Genomic DNA, 13,083 nt, shown 5'->3' with positions numbered 1-13,083 from the left:
TCATTTCCTGTTGTATAAGGGGACTGCATGTCCCTCTCTTTACAGACAGAGGGGAAAGGCACCGTTTTGTTCAGGAAACCTGCTCAGTGAGTTGGTCCACCTGGCTCTGTGACACCTACCCCCCACCCCCTTTTGAAAATGCATCTATACACCCAATGTTTATACAGTGTTAAAGGGTTCCTTGAACTTCTGAATCTGTTAATAAATTGGGCTGCCATGCAATATTTGGACATACCCATACTTTAAAGACTAACATGACTCCAGACCTGCTCCAGCCCCTAGGCCAGTGCTCCCCACATCGCTGACCAGGTGCGTGGGGGAGATGAGGCACATGTGGGAAAACTAGGGTCAACTTCCTTAGAGGGTAGAGGCCCTCCTGTCCCTGGTGGGAGGACACCAGGCAGGAAGGTCTGCACCACGCCCATTGCCTCTCACGGGGACACTCAATGTCCTGGCTGATTGGATCTGTTTGCAACCACCCCTTCTCTTGGGAGGCCAAGTGTTTAGGGCTTGATCTTAACACTCTCTTTGCCATTAGTCTTCCTTAAGAACAAACACATGGCAAAGAAGAATGTGCAAACTATGCCCAGAGATGCCCTAAATAGGAAAATGGACTATAATAGGCAAAAAGCTGCTCTCTGCTGAATGTTTGGTATGGAAATTCCTAGCAAATCAGTCAGTAGCAATCCTGTTCTATATCTTTTTTTTCTCCCAGTTTCCTTTTTTTAACTTTAATGTTATTGTTGACACTATTACTGATGTCCCCATTGACCTCCCCCCTTCCCATCATCATACTGTTTGTTGTCTGTGGCTTATGCATCTGTGTTCTTTGGCTAATCTCTTCACCTTCTGCATGACAGGACTGCCATAGGGCCACAAAGATAAACATTCCAATGCCATCAACTGTTTCCTCAGCCTCTTGAAGGCATCTACATTAGGTTAGTTCTGTAGAAGAATTCTCATGATCCTTTGCTACAACCTGCAGGAGGTTTTGGCCCTTCTCTGTGTCCCTTGCCTAGCAGAAAATTACTTTGAACTGCAGTTTCTTAAACAATAGAGGAAAACAGACGTTGTCTGTGCCATGCAGAGAACAAGCCAGCTATCTAAGAGTTGCTGAATGAAGCTGCTGCAGTTGTCTCACTCTCCACCTGACAGATCCCTGATGAGGTTGGCAATCCCTTGGTTCCAGGAACTCACTACCTGCCGTCTGTGTAGGTGAAATGATGCGCTGCCTCCCCGCACACTGGGCTGAGTGTGGAAGGCGGCTTCTGCCATTGCTCTTTCCGTCTGGGTTCTAAATCGCATTAGATGACAGTGGGTCTGCATTCTTTACCTTATCTTGTGCCCTTCCTGGAACATAATCATTCGTTATTTAGGTACTTAATACTAGGTTTTTCTGCCCCTAAACACCCATGTTACATTTCCTACTGAATTTTAAAGCGATGAGGTGTGTACTAGTGAGGGAAGGTTTTGTTGTCTCCCTATCCCCACTTCCACCCCATGTTGGAAGTGAGTGGGGTGTGTTGGTTGTAAAATGTGCAAGCATCGCCCCCAGCTCTGAAGGAAAGTCAGAGCAGGGCAGGTTCCCATACTCTGTTGTGTCAGCAGAGTTCATTCGTAATTCATCAAACTCTCCTCTGTGTGAGGCATTATTTTATAGATAATTGGTTGCCTCTCATTTACTCATAACAGAGCCTTGCAATTTCAAAGCAACTGAGTCAGCCCAAAACAGCATTATTAGTAGTTACAGATATACTGTCAAGGCAAAATGTTGACACTGGCATTTTTGAAAAATCACCATGATTTCAGCCACTGGACCACACATATCATAATCACGGACAGTTGAGGTAGACAAGGAAGAACAGGTTTGCTTAGTGAGTATGTGTCTGGTCATTGAATTATACCTTTTAAAATCTATCCTACCAGCCTGGAAAAATCCTCAGCCTTCTCAAAGAAGGTCTACTGTGAGCAAGGCAGCCTGTAAGGAGAGAGGCCCAGGGATCATAACTCCCACTGTTCTCTGGGGAGGCAAAGGATTACCTTCAGTTCCTTGACCAGTTCAATCCTAAACCGACTAGGTAACCCCCAAATGGGGGTATCATCAATTCCAATGAAAGTGTTTACCAACACTCTTTGAGCCACCCCCACACTGATAGGATAAAAGGGTTTCTTGCTCTGGCCGGATGGCTCTGTTTGTTGGAGTGTCATCCTATACACCAAAAGGTTATGGGTTCAATTCCCCGTTAGGGCACATACCTAGGTCCTATCCCCGTTGGCGCCCATGCAAAAGACAACTGATTCATGTTTCTCTCACACCTCAATATTTCTCTTTCTCCCTATCTCTCCCCCTTCCCCCCTCTCTAAAAATCAATGGGCATATCCTTGGGTAATGATTTTTATTTTAAAAAATGGTTTTCTTTAGCATGCAGTATAAGAGAAGACTCCTTGTTTAAGGCCAATGATACTTTAGTATCTTCAAAAGCTCTTTACAAAATAAGGAGCCATCATCTTAAACACAATACGAAAAGAGATTTTGGGTTGCTTTTTCCTTCCTCACCTGTTCATGTCTCTACAAGATTGTGCTGTCTCTCCTCTTACTGTGTAGACTATGTTCACAGAACCAAATTGCAGTAGAAAGGAATTACAGACTCAATTATTTGGATTAGATAAATCAAGTCCCTAAGGCCTAAATTGGGAATCCTAGGGACTTTAGAATAATAAAATCTAATATCCCATTTAATGAATTATTTCATGATAGCCCAAAAGAATAGCCATCCAGTTATATGTTAAAAATCTACCTTTAATAAACATTCTATGGGTAGTTCCAAAATGAGTTTGTGTAGTTTGATTCTTTTAAATGTACTTTCCAGTTTTCTCTAACATGTACCCAATAGTTCAGACAAAAGTTAACCACAGGCAGCCATGGCTGGTGTGGCTCCATGGTTAGAGTGTCGGCCCTCTAACCAAAGGGTCATGGATTTGATTTTAGGTCAAGGGCACATACCTGGGTTGCCAGTTCATTCCCCAACTCTGTCAGTGGCGTATGCATGAGGCAACCACTCGATGTGTCTCTCTCACATTGATATTTTTTTTCTCTCTTCCTTCCACTCTATTTAGCAATGGAAAATGTCCCTGGGTGAGGAGTAACAACAACAAAAGATTACCAGAGGCCACTGATGGCTAAAGAAGATACAGAACTGTTCTGTTGAGATGATCTAGTTAAACTCCTGGTAGAAATGACCAGTTTCCTATGGTTAGTTTTAACCCTTATGGATCTTGGAACTCCATGATCCATCAGCACAGAATCCTTTTTTGACAAGTGCAACCCAAGTGCCAAAAATAATGTTTAAGTGTTTCAAGCTTTACTGGCATCGTGCAAAATGATAATGAAATAAAGCCTGTCATCACCATCATCACCTTCTTCTTCACCCTCATCTCATCTCCAGAAATGGAGACTTTATCACTCACCAGTCTGCATACTCTCATATGACAAAACACTTCTAAAAATATCTACCCACTCCCAACATTCTTTTTTTCTTTTTCTACTAGCTTCTCTCCACTATGTATTGTCCTTCCTATTATTTTTCTCTTTTTGTCTTTGTCTCTGCCAGAAAGGAGGGTGGTGGAAAAAAGTCCTCCTGAGAGGTCATAGGAAGTTAATATGAAGAAAGGCTATGAAAATTCACCTTAATAATCTGTAACCTGCCCTTTAATAATAGCGAGTATTTATGTAATTCATTCGGGAAGTTAATATGAAGAAAGGCTATGAAAATTCACCTTAATAATCTGTAACTTGCCCTTTAATAATAGCTAGTATTTATGCAATTCATTCCATCCTGTTTCTAAAATGTCCTTCAGCCATCTCTTATATAAGTGCTGCATTGTTTTGACATTCCAGGGGCCTCAAGTGAGTTATCATGTAGGCACTTGGTCAATCAATTTGGGATACATTAGCAAAAGCAGCACTAAGCTGTGTTCCTTCTAGTTTTAATAATTCTCTGATGATTTAAAAGACACGGCAGTATGTTCTTTAATTTATCATGAATGGTGAGCAGTGAAGACTGTGAGTGTCTTATTTTTCAAACTAAAGTCCAAAAACTGAAGGAGGTAGACACTAAGGAGAGACTATTTAGAGAATTAAAATATCCTATTGGAACCGCTTGTTCCAATGGTGTTAGTAAAAAAGCCAGCCCAATTCCATGTAACGTGCCCTTTCTTCTTCCTCTTTCCCTTCTTTTCTCCTTCATGGGTGAGACAGGAGCTATGCAGAGTCAGTGAGAGGGCTGGGGAAGGCATCGTGAGGGCTTCCTTTTTTATACCCAACTACTTTGGGGGATGAGTGCCTGCCACCCTCTTTGTGCCCTCCCCAGACCCCAAACGACAGACCTGACTATTTTTGTTCACTATCACCACTTTGAAACACTATTACAAGGCAAACCTTGTTTCCCCCACTAGAGCCAGCCTCATTCAGTAATCTGTAATCAAGAGAAGTCAAGTGGCGGGTAATGCCCCCTCTAAAGCAAATGACTATGTTGAACTTTACACTGAACTCTCTAGAATGTGCTTGTAAAAGGAAAGACTGGGCAGGTGAACATTACAGTTCTATACAAATTAAGTCCTCTCCCAAAAAAGACATGTGTTTTCCAATGACTTGTGCTAAGCACCAGGCATATCCACTACCAAATTAAAGTATAAAAAGGCATTCTGGCATCATCTAATAATGGTGTCTGAATTCTCTGCTATTTTGTTTTTTACAATCAGTGGAAATGTTTTTAAATAATTTAAAGTGCTGCCTCATCAACATTGCCACTAAACTTACTCTTTGAACACTTCACTCTTTCATGCCTCACTTTCCTTCCCTATGTCTGAATTACTACAATGAAAAGCATTTTGATTATATCCCAGGATTATTATCAGGATAGCACAAAACTGGATAGGAAATGCACTAGCAAAAGCAGCTCTGAATTCTTCTTTTGGATTGGATACTTCTCTGAGGATCCAAAAGACATCCCGGTATATTCTACTTCCAATGTATCATGAATGGTGAGCAGTGGAGACTGTGACTATCCATTAGCTATGCCAAGATGTACATTTATTATTTTCTCTATAATTTATATTGTATTTTAAAGATGATAAATTGTGTAAATGTTCAGGTTACAAGAAATTAGTTTAATCAGTAATTAAAGAATAAAACCTATAGGGCAGGAAGTTTCCAGACCACCAAAAAAGAAAAGAATGACTCTGCTTCTATTACTAACAGACCAAATACTTTGACTCTGCTCACTAGAAAAATTGTACAGAATATAAGAAAATGTCTGTGAAAGGTGACAAGGCAGCAAAATAATGCAGTCAAGATGGAAAAGAGGACAGATTCCCGGAGAGAAAGGAGCCCAAACGTGGGGTTGCTTTTTCCATGACGTAATTTGTGAGTCTAGTGGCGGCAGATAGAACAAAAGCAATAAGTGGTAGAGTCCTCCATTCATGGGTGGGATTACAAAGGTCTGAAAAAGTGACACCCTTGGGAGAAGAATGAGCCAGATCTGAACCAGCCCTGGTACCAACTGCAGCCCAATTACAAATCATCTGAGCAATTGAGAAGGTCTTAATCCCAGGAACTGAATTACTTGATCCCAAATTACTTGTCCCATTAAGTTTCTGACAGAAGCTAAGGAAAAAAAATCTTTGGAAGAAAATACAAGATCTTAAATTATTTCTACAATTTTTTTTTCACATAGAATGCTAATACAGGAATATGTGTATGCACATACATCACAGCATCTGAGGAGACAAGTCAATACAAGTAAAAGTAGAATCACAGGGTACCTAACATTGGAATTGTAAGACATAGCCATTATAACAACTATGTTTATTTTGTTTCTGGATAGAAAAGACAAGATTTAAAAAATTTCAGCAGAGAGCTGGAATCTATAAAAAAGACAGAAATGATATAAAAATATAAATAGAAATTCTAGAACTGAAAAATGTAATAACCCAAAGAATGAATTTAGCAGTACACTTTTTAGAGCCAAAAAATAATTAGTGAACTTAAAAATGAGCCATATAAAAATATTCAGAATGAACTATGAAGAAATGAAATTGGAAAAATGTATAAGAGAGATCCATTTAAACAGGAAGTATAATATTTATTTAAATTTTCAAAACTGAGTTCTTATGGAAGCTATATTTTAAAAGATAATCTGAGAATTTTTCAAAACTGGCAATAGCACGAATCCAAAAATTTAAGAACACACAAAACCGAGAGCAGGGGTTGTAGAATCTAGAAGTAGGCACATATAGAATGGCAAAAAATAAAAGGCAAAGAATAAGTTCTTAGATTTAGTGGTGGGGAAAAAAAACCAAAAAACTAAAAAACAAACTTTCTTTCAAAGGAGTAATATTTAGACCAAAAGCAGCAACAACAACAACAACAACAAAAAAGAAAATCAGAAGACCATGAAATGACATATTTAAAGAACTGAAAGAACATAACTGCCAACCTACATTTCCATACTCAGGTAACATCTTCTTATAGAAAGAAGGTGAAATAAACATATATTCTGACAAAATCTGAGCAAATTCATCACCATCAGACTCAAGCAAAAGAAATTCAAAACAATAAGAAATAAAAGGAAATTAGAAACAATTTTGAACTGAAGATAACTAAAACTTGAGGATGCAACTAAAGGTGTGATTAGAGAATAATTTACTTTAAGTTATGACATATGCATTTATTGGAAGAAAATAAAAGCTGAAAGTTAATGTACTAAATATCTTTCTGGATATTGTAGTCATTAAAAAGAAGAGTGTGTAATGAATAATTTTAGACCAATAAATTTGAAAATTGGCATTAAAGTGATGTTTCTATAAAATATATAGTTTTACCCAAACTGACACAAAATATAAAATATAAATAACTTGATACCTATTAAAGAAAACAAATCTGAATTAACACTCTTCCCACAAAGAAAACATCAGGCCTAGATAGCTTTACAGAGAATTCTACCACACAATTAAAAAGGAAATAAGAATCTTACTAAGAATAAAAATCTTAGTGAGAATCTTATGACTTATGGAACAAAAACTCTTCCACTTCTCATCTGTTATATGAATTGCCCTGCACATGAACGGAACATGGGAACACAAGATGCCAAAATCTTAAAATATATCACATAGATGGATTGGATAGACAAATAGGTAGATTATATATAGTGTGCATATACAATTCATGAAAGGGATAATATACTATGACCAATGCAATTGATTTCATATTACTATCAAGTAATGTATTTGACCAGACTGTTAGAGGGGGAAATAATAGAATCATCTAAGTAGATGCAGAAAAATGTATTGATCGAGTTCAATAACCAACTTAATAAATATAACAATACTAGGAAAACTAGAACTAGAAGGGAATTTATACTTAAAGGTGAAATGTTGAAAATATTTATCTGAGATTATAAATTAAATAATATTCACTTGTAGCATTTCTATATCACAATATACTCAGGGCCTTAGCTAGTACAGCAAGTCAAGGACATTAAATAAGAGTATTTAAAATGAAAGAATGAAATGGTCATAATTTGTAAATAATATGATGTCTGCAGAGAACTCAATGGAATCTACTGAGAACCAATTGGAGTTAATCAGTAAATTTAGCAAGGCCTCTGAATAGAATAAGATCAGTACATGGAAGTTTTGAATTTCTCCAAATCAGCCACTGTCTTAGCTCAGGCTTCCAACAAAATACCATAGACTGTGGGGCTTAAACAACATGCATGTGTTTCTCCAGTTCTGGAGGCTGGAAGTTCAAGATCAGGTTGCCAGCATGGTCTGATTCTCATGATCCCTCTTCCTGGCTTGTAGATAGTCACCTTCTCACTGAATCCTCCCCTCACTGTTTTTGTAAGGACAATAAGACCATCATGGGGGCTCTACCCTCATGACCCCACCCAAATCTATTTCCCACCCGAAGACCTCATATTACCATCACATTGGGGATTAGGCCTTCAGCACATGAACTTTGGAGGGATGCAAACATTCAGTCCATAACAGGTAAGCAGTTAGAAAATGAAAAAAAAATTAAAGTTAGCTAATATTAACATCAGAAATCAAATACCAAAAAATAAAGAAATATAAGCTTCTAGGCAAGAAAACTATAAAATGTTATTATAAGGCATTAGAGAACAATTATATAAATGGAGAGATGAATGACTCAATTTTATAAAGGCTAAATTCTTCTCAAATTGACTTATAAATTCAATGCAATTCAAATAAAAATCCCCATAGGTTTTTTTAAATGTTCTATTTTTTGGTGAAAATTGACAAGTTGATTTTAAAATGCTTATGGAAATGTAGCCAGAGACTATTAAAATAACAATATAGAAGCATAGGATGGCTGACTGTACAGCATACTGACTTATTACAAGGCTACAAAAGTTAAGAAGGTGTGGTGTTGGTACAAGGATAAATAGACAGGATTAAATAGAAACAGATCCAGGCATACTGGAACACTTAATTTTTGCTAAAAATTAACATCATGGAGTTCTAGGGAAAGGAAAATATTTTCAATAAATGATTCTGGGAAATAGGATATCCATGTAGAAACCTAATGAAACTATTCCCCTACCTCACATCACATGCAAAAGTCAATTCCAGGAGGACTATGATTCAAAATGTGAAGTGTAAAACAATAAAACTTTTAGAAGATAATATAGGAGAATATCTTCATGATATGTCAATAAAGACTTTTTAAATAGGACACTAAGAACATTACCATAAAAAAGATGACTAAAATGGACTACATTCAAATTAAGAAATTTTGTTTATCAAAAGACACCATTAATAGAGAAAAAAGATAAAACACAGAGTGGGAGGAGGTCTTGCCACATATGTATCCAACAAACCATAATCTAAAAGATAATTTTTTAAAGGAAAAGAAAAAACATACACACACCTTGCAAATCATTGAGCAAAAGTCAACAGCCCAGAAAATATGAAAGGATTTAAGCAGACGCTTAAAAAATAAAAAAGCTATCGAAATGGCCAATAATCTTTAGTCATCAGGGAAATGTAAGCTTAAAACAATAAAGTACCACTGTACATACACAATAGTCAACAATTTAAAAGACTGACAATATCAAGTGTTTGCAAGAATGTGGAACAATAGAAACACACAAAAGAATACATACTGAAAGATTGTGTTCATGCAAATTCAAAATAGGCAAAACTAAATTTCAGTGTTTAGAGATATTCATTTAGAGAGTATGGGAAAGCGAGGAAACAATCACCATAAAATCAGGCCTACGGTTTACCTTTGTGGGGAGGCAGGAGGAGGGTTGTGATTGGGAAGGGGCTGTGGGGTGGAATGGTGGAAGGGGGCTGGCAATGTTCTAGTCCTTACCAGGCGTGGTGGCGAAATATGTGTTTGTTTTATATTAATTCTGTAAGCCATATATATCTTCTCTACTTTTCTGTCTGTATATATTTTACCATAGAAAGGACTAAAAATAAATCCAATACGTGAACATTTTTAAATTAAGGACAAAAGAAAGGGAAGGAAGGGATTGACTTGAATGTACAGTCTAATTGCTGGCTGAATATTCAATTATTCCATAATAAGCTTAAACACAAAAGAATAACCATTGCATATAATCGTTACAAACACTCGGCTACTACATCAGAGAGGCAGTTCTCCTCCTCTCGGCATCCTCCCTGCCTTTCACAAGCCACACTGCCAGCCAGATAATTATTTCAGGAACCGAGTAACAGAGACCATCACAGAGAGGATGCTTTATTATTAATGATGCTTAATGATACCTCTTATGAAGAGCTTATCATGGGCAAACAATACCAAGCACTTTAGAGTTTTATTCCAATTAAACCCCACAACAACCCTCTAACAGTGTCCCAATTTTCAGAAATTGAAACTGAGGTCTAGGTCACTATGGGACTTGGCCCAGGACTCTGAGGTTATATACATAGAAAGTCAGGGTTCAAGTCCGACTAAGGCAGTCTGACTCTGGAGCCCACATTTACCTTTACACTAAATTGGAGGGTCTCTGTTTAGAAATGTCCTCCCTGCTTAAACTCGAGCAAACTCAAGACAAGAATTGTACAATAAAGATGGGATACAGCTTACTCTCGCTTCTTCACAAACTCCAGGAAAAGAGCCAAATATTTAGTGATTCTCACCTTGGGGGCTTTGTAAAGACCACTTTAGCCACTCATTACTACCACCCGCTGAAGAGACAGCCCTCTGCCATGTGTCCCTATGAAGCATCAGTTAGGGACTGAATATTTGCCTGACAGCTAATTCTGCATTGGATGGACAGGAGTGAGTCATGGCCAGTCAACCTTGGGCCCTCATGCATTGGATGTTGCATTCTTGAGACCAGTGAGGACCCCAGGGGCTCCATTCGAGACCTTTCAGTTAGGGTTTCCTCTGGAGATAGGGGTTTTCACCAAGAGCCTGAAATTAGCTCCTGGATTTCAAAACATTGAGAAGATTGTTGGGAGATTTGAGCAGAAAACAGGAGGGGCTGTAGCAGACATTTTCATTTGGAATCCAAAGGCTACGGTTCTGGGCATGTGACCCCAGCTCGACCAGTTAGAGTGCTTCCCTACCATTGGTGTATGGATGGAGAAAGAAAAGCTCTTGAAGGGGTGATGGAGACTTGAGGCTCCTGGCAGTCATTTTGCTCATCATTTGCAGAGGACGACCACAGAGTGAAGGGAGACAAAGGTAAAGAGAGGGGATGAAGTCCTATGTCTGCCCCGTCCTTCACAGTTAAATGGTCAGCAGTCACCTTCCTCCCGAGGCTCATTTGGAATGGGATCTCCTTACTTGCCATCAAGGGTCCTGGCCACAACATGGATACAGACTACTTGCCTCCTGGAGGACATTTTTAACCTGGAGGGTCTAGAACTCATCACCAGCGATTTGTTGAAATTCCACTTTGAGCCAAACACTGTCTGACAAATAGTGGGTGACATCCACCCTAGAGGAGCAGCAGATTCATCTCAAACAATAAGACTGATTCAAGAACAAGCGAGCATGTATGAGTTCTGTGCAAGTCGGCAGTACAGTGCCTACGGTACCTGTGACCAAATTGATTTTTCTGCCTTATCCCACCATAAAGTAGTTGACTTTGTGTCCATTTGGTCTAGCCCCCATGCCCACACACAATTACATGCCCTCTAAGAGCCACCCCGAGGTCTAGGATTAGCAATCAATTTTAATGCGTATTTAAGAGATTTTTCAGAGTGTTTAAGTCAGTGTGTAAGATGAACGATCACGTAATAATTAAGGCATTAAAAGAACCCAACGGAGGATTTCCTTTCCGCCAGCAGGTATCTTTAGGTCAAGAAGGTCTATAAAAACCACCACATCATTTTCATCCCTGTAAGACGGGCAAATATGGCTTTGAATGTAATTAAATAGCAGGTTTCCTCTGTGAAAGCTCCACATCTTGTTCCACAAAAAGTTAGAACGGTTGGCATTCTAAGCTACAAACTGATGATGTGGTCTTGCTTTAAAGAAGTGAAAGCTCATGATATTGCTTAAATCATTTTTTAATTAGAAATGATAAGCCCGAGTCATAGCTCCAGGGAAGGGAAGCTTTCTCCCAGGCAGGCCCGTCTTGGCCCGCGGGGCTCTGGGCTGCTCTTAGAACTCTGCCCCCTTCCTTCCCAATCTCTCTGGTGGCTCCTGCAGACTTCAAAGTCATCCATGTAAAACAAGGAATATGCCTCCTGTAGTAACTCAGCATTTATCTCAGACACCCCTATCAAAGTTTTGCTTTCTTACTCTCCTCTCAAGGATCTATTATCTATTGAGGCAATTTTTTTTTTCTTTTAAGGTGGAAGATCTTGTGTGTGGATTAAAATTATCCAATTTTAATTCCTCAAATTCTTTAAAAGAATGAGATTCAATACAAATTTAAAAGAAAAGTATTTTCATAAAACCTAAAACTCCCTTTGTTTTGGGGAAACTTTCATGATACTGAAGTTAAAAATATAGCTTCTTTATGTAGAATATTACCAACTGTTGAGTATGTACCTCACTCAGCATATCACTACCCTCACACTCACCACAGGTCATACAAAAGGATGAACATATTAAAATAGGAAATGTATTAAGATGATTATACTTTTAAATGGGGTCAGGCCAGACTTTGGAAAGCTAGCTAGGGCCCAATTGCTTGTAGGCCACAGTAAAGGACTAAGATCAAATCAAGACTCATCTCTCCTGATTCCCTGCCCCTACCCCATGCTCTCACTTCCAGCCTCCTGCTTTCTTGCTACTAACAGATCATGTCAAACCACCACCACCTGGGGCCCCTGCACCTCTTGTCCCCTCTGTCTGGAATTCTCTCCTTTCTTCCTTCCACTCAGTATTTGACTCAAATGTCACCTGCTCAGAAAAGCAATCTAAATTAATGCCCCTGTTTCTTTCAACACTTTAAACTTGCCTTATTTTTCTGCATAGTATTCACTATCTGCTACCACATTGCAGATTTATTTGTCTATAGCATCCACTTCCATGTAAGTGTCCAAGGACAAGGTCATTGTCTCTAGCACTCAGAACAGCCCCCAACATATCATGGAGGCTCAAAAACCCTTGCTGAGTGAATGAATGAGTGACAATATTTGACATTTCTTTAGAGTCCAGACCTTTCTCTGAGCTAGGTACTGTGCTCAGTGCCTTACTTGCATCATATTTAGTCCTCATAACAATTCTGTAAGGGAGATACTATTATTTCCCCATTTTTGTAGATGTGGAACCAAGGCCCAGATAGGCAAAGTAACTTAAAGTCACACAGCAAATAGTTACAGGCTAACCTTGAACCCAGAGCCCATGCTCCTAAGAACTAAATTAACTCCTTAGACACTCATAGAGCACACCCCATCTCCAAAACCCAGGCCAACTTCACCCTGGGCCCCAGGATGTCTTCAGAGCAGCACTGTCCAATAGGAACAGAATGTCAGCCACACCTGTCATTAAGATTTCCCAGTAGCCACCTTAACCACATATTAATGTTAATGTGTTTTAACATAATATATCCAAATATTATTTCAATATAT

General features: G+C 38.7%; 1 protein-coding gene across 2 annotated transcripts in view; it reads left to right on the top strand.

Moving 5' to 3' along the window:
* Positions 1-13,083, top strand: part of FHIT (fragile histidine triad) — a 733,138-nt gene that overhangs the window by 712,668 nt on the left and 7,387 nt on the right. Inside the window, exon 6 of one of the 2 annotated variants that reach the window (XM_014541387.1) lies at positions 11,308-11,317. The exons of the other annotated variant lie outside the window; for it this stretch is intronic. The gene's annotated coding sequence lies outside the window, so the exon portion shown is untranslated. Of the gene's footprint in view, positions 1-11,307; positions 11,318-13,083 lie in introns of those variants that run through there. 2 annotated transcript variants of the gene reach the window in all.

The sequence above is a fragment of the Myotis brandtii genome, unplaced genomic scaffold (assembly GCF_000412655.1).
Source record: "Myotis brandtii unplaced genomic scaffold, ASM41265v1 scaffold268, whole genome shotgun sequence".
In the NCBI taxonomy this organism is placed as follows: domain Eukaryota; kingdom Metazoa; phylum Chordata; class Mammalia; order Chiroptera; family Vespertilionidae; genus Myotis; species Myotis brandtii.
The sequence above is the reverse complement of the archived record's forward strand: the minus strand, read 5'-3'. Positions and strand labels throughout refer to the sequence as shown.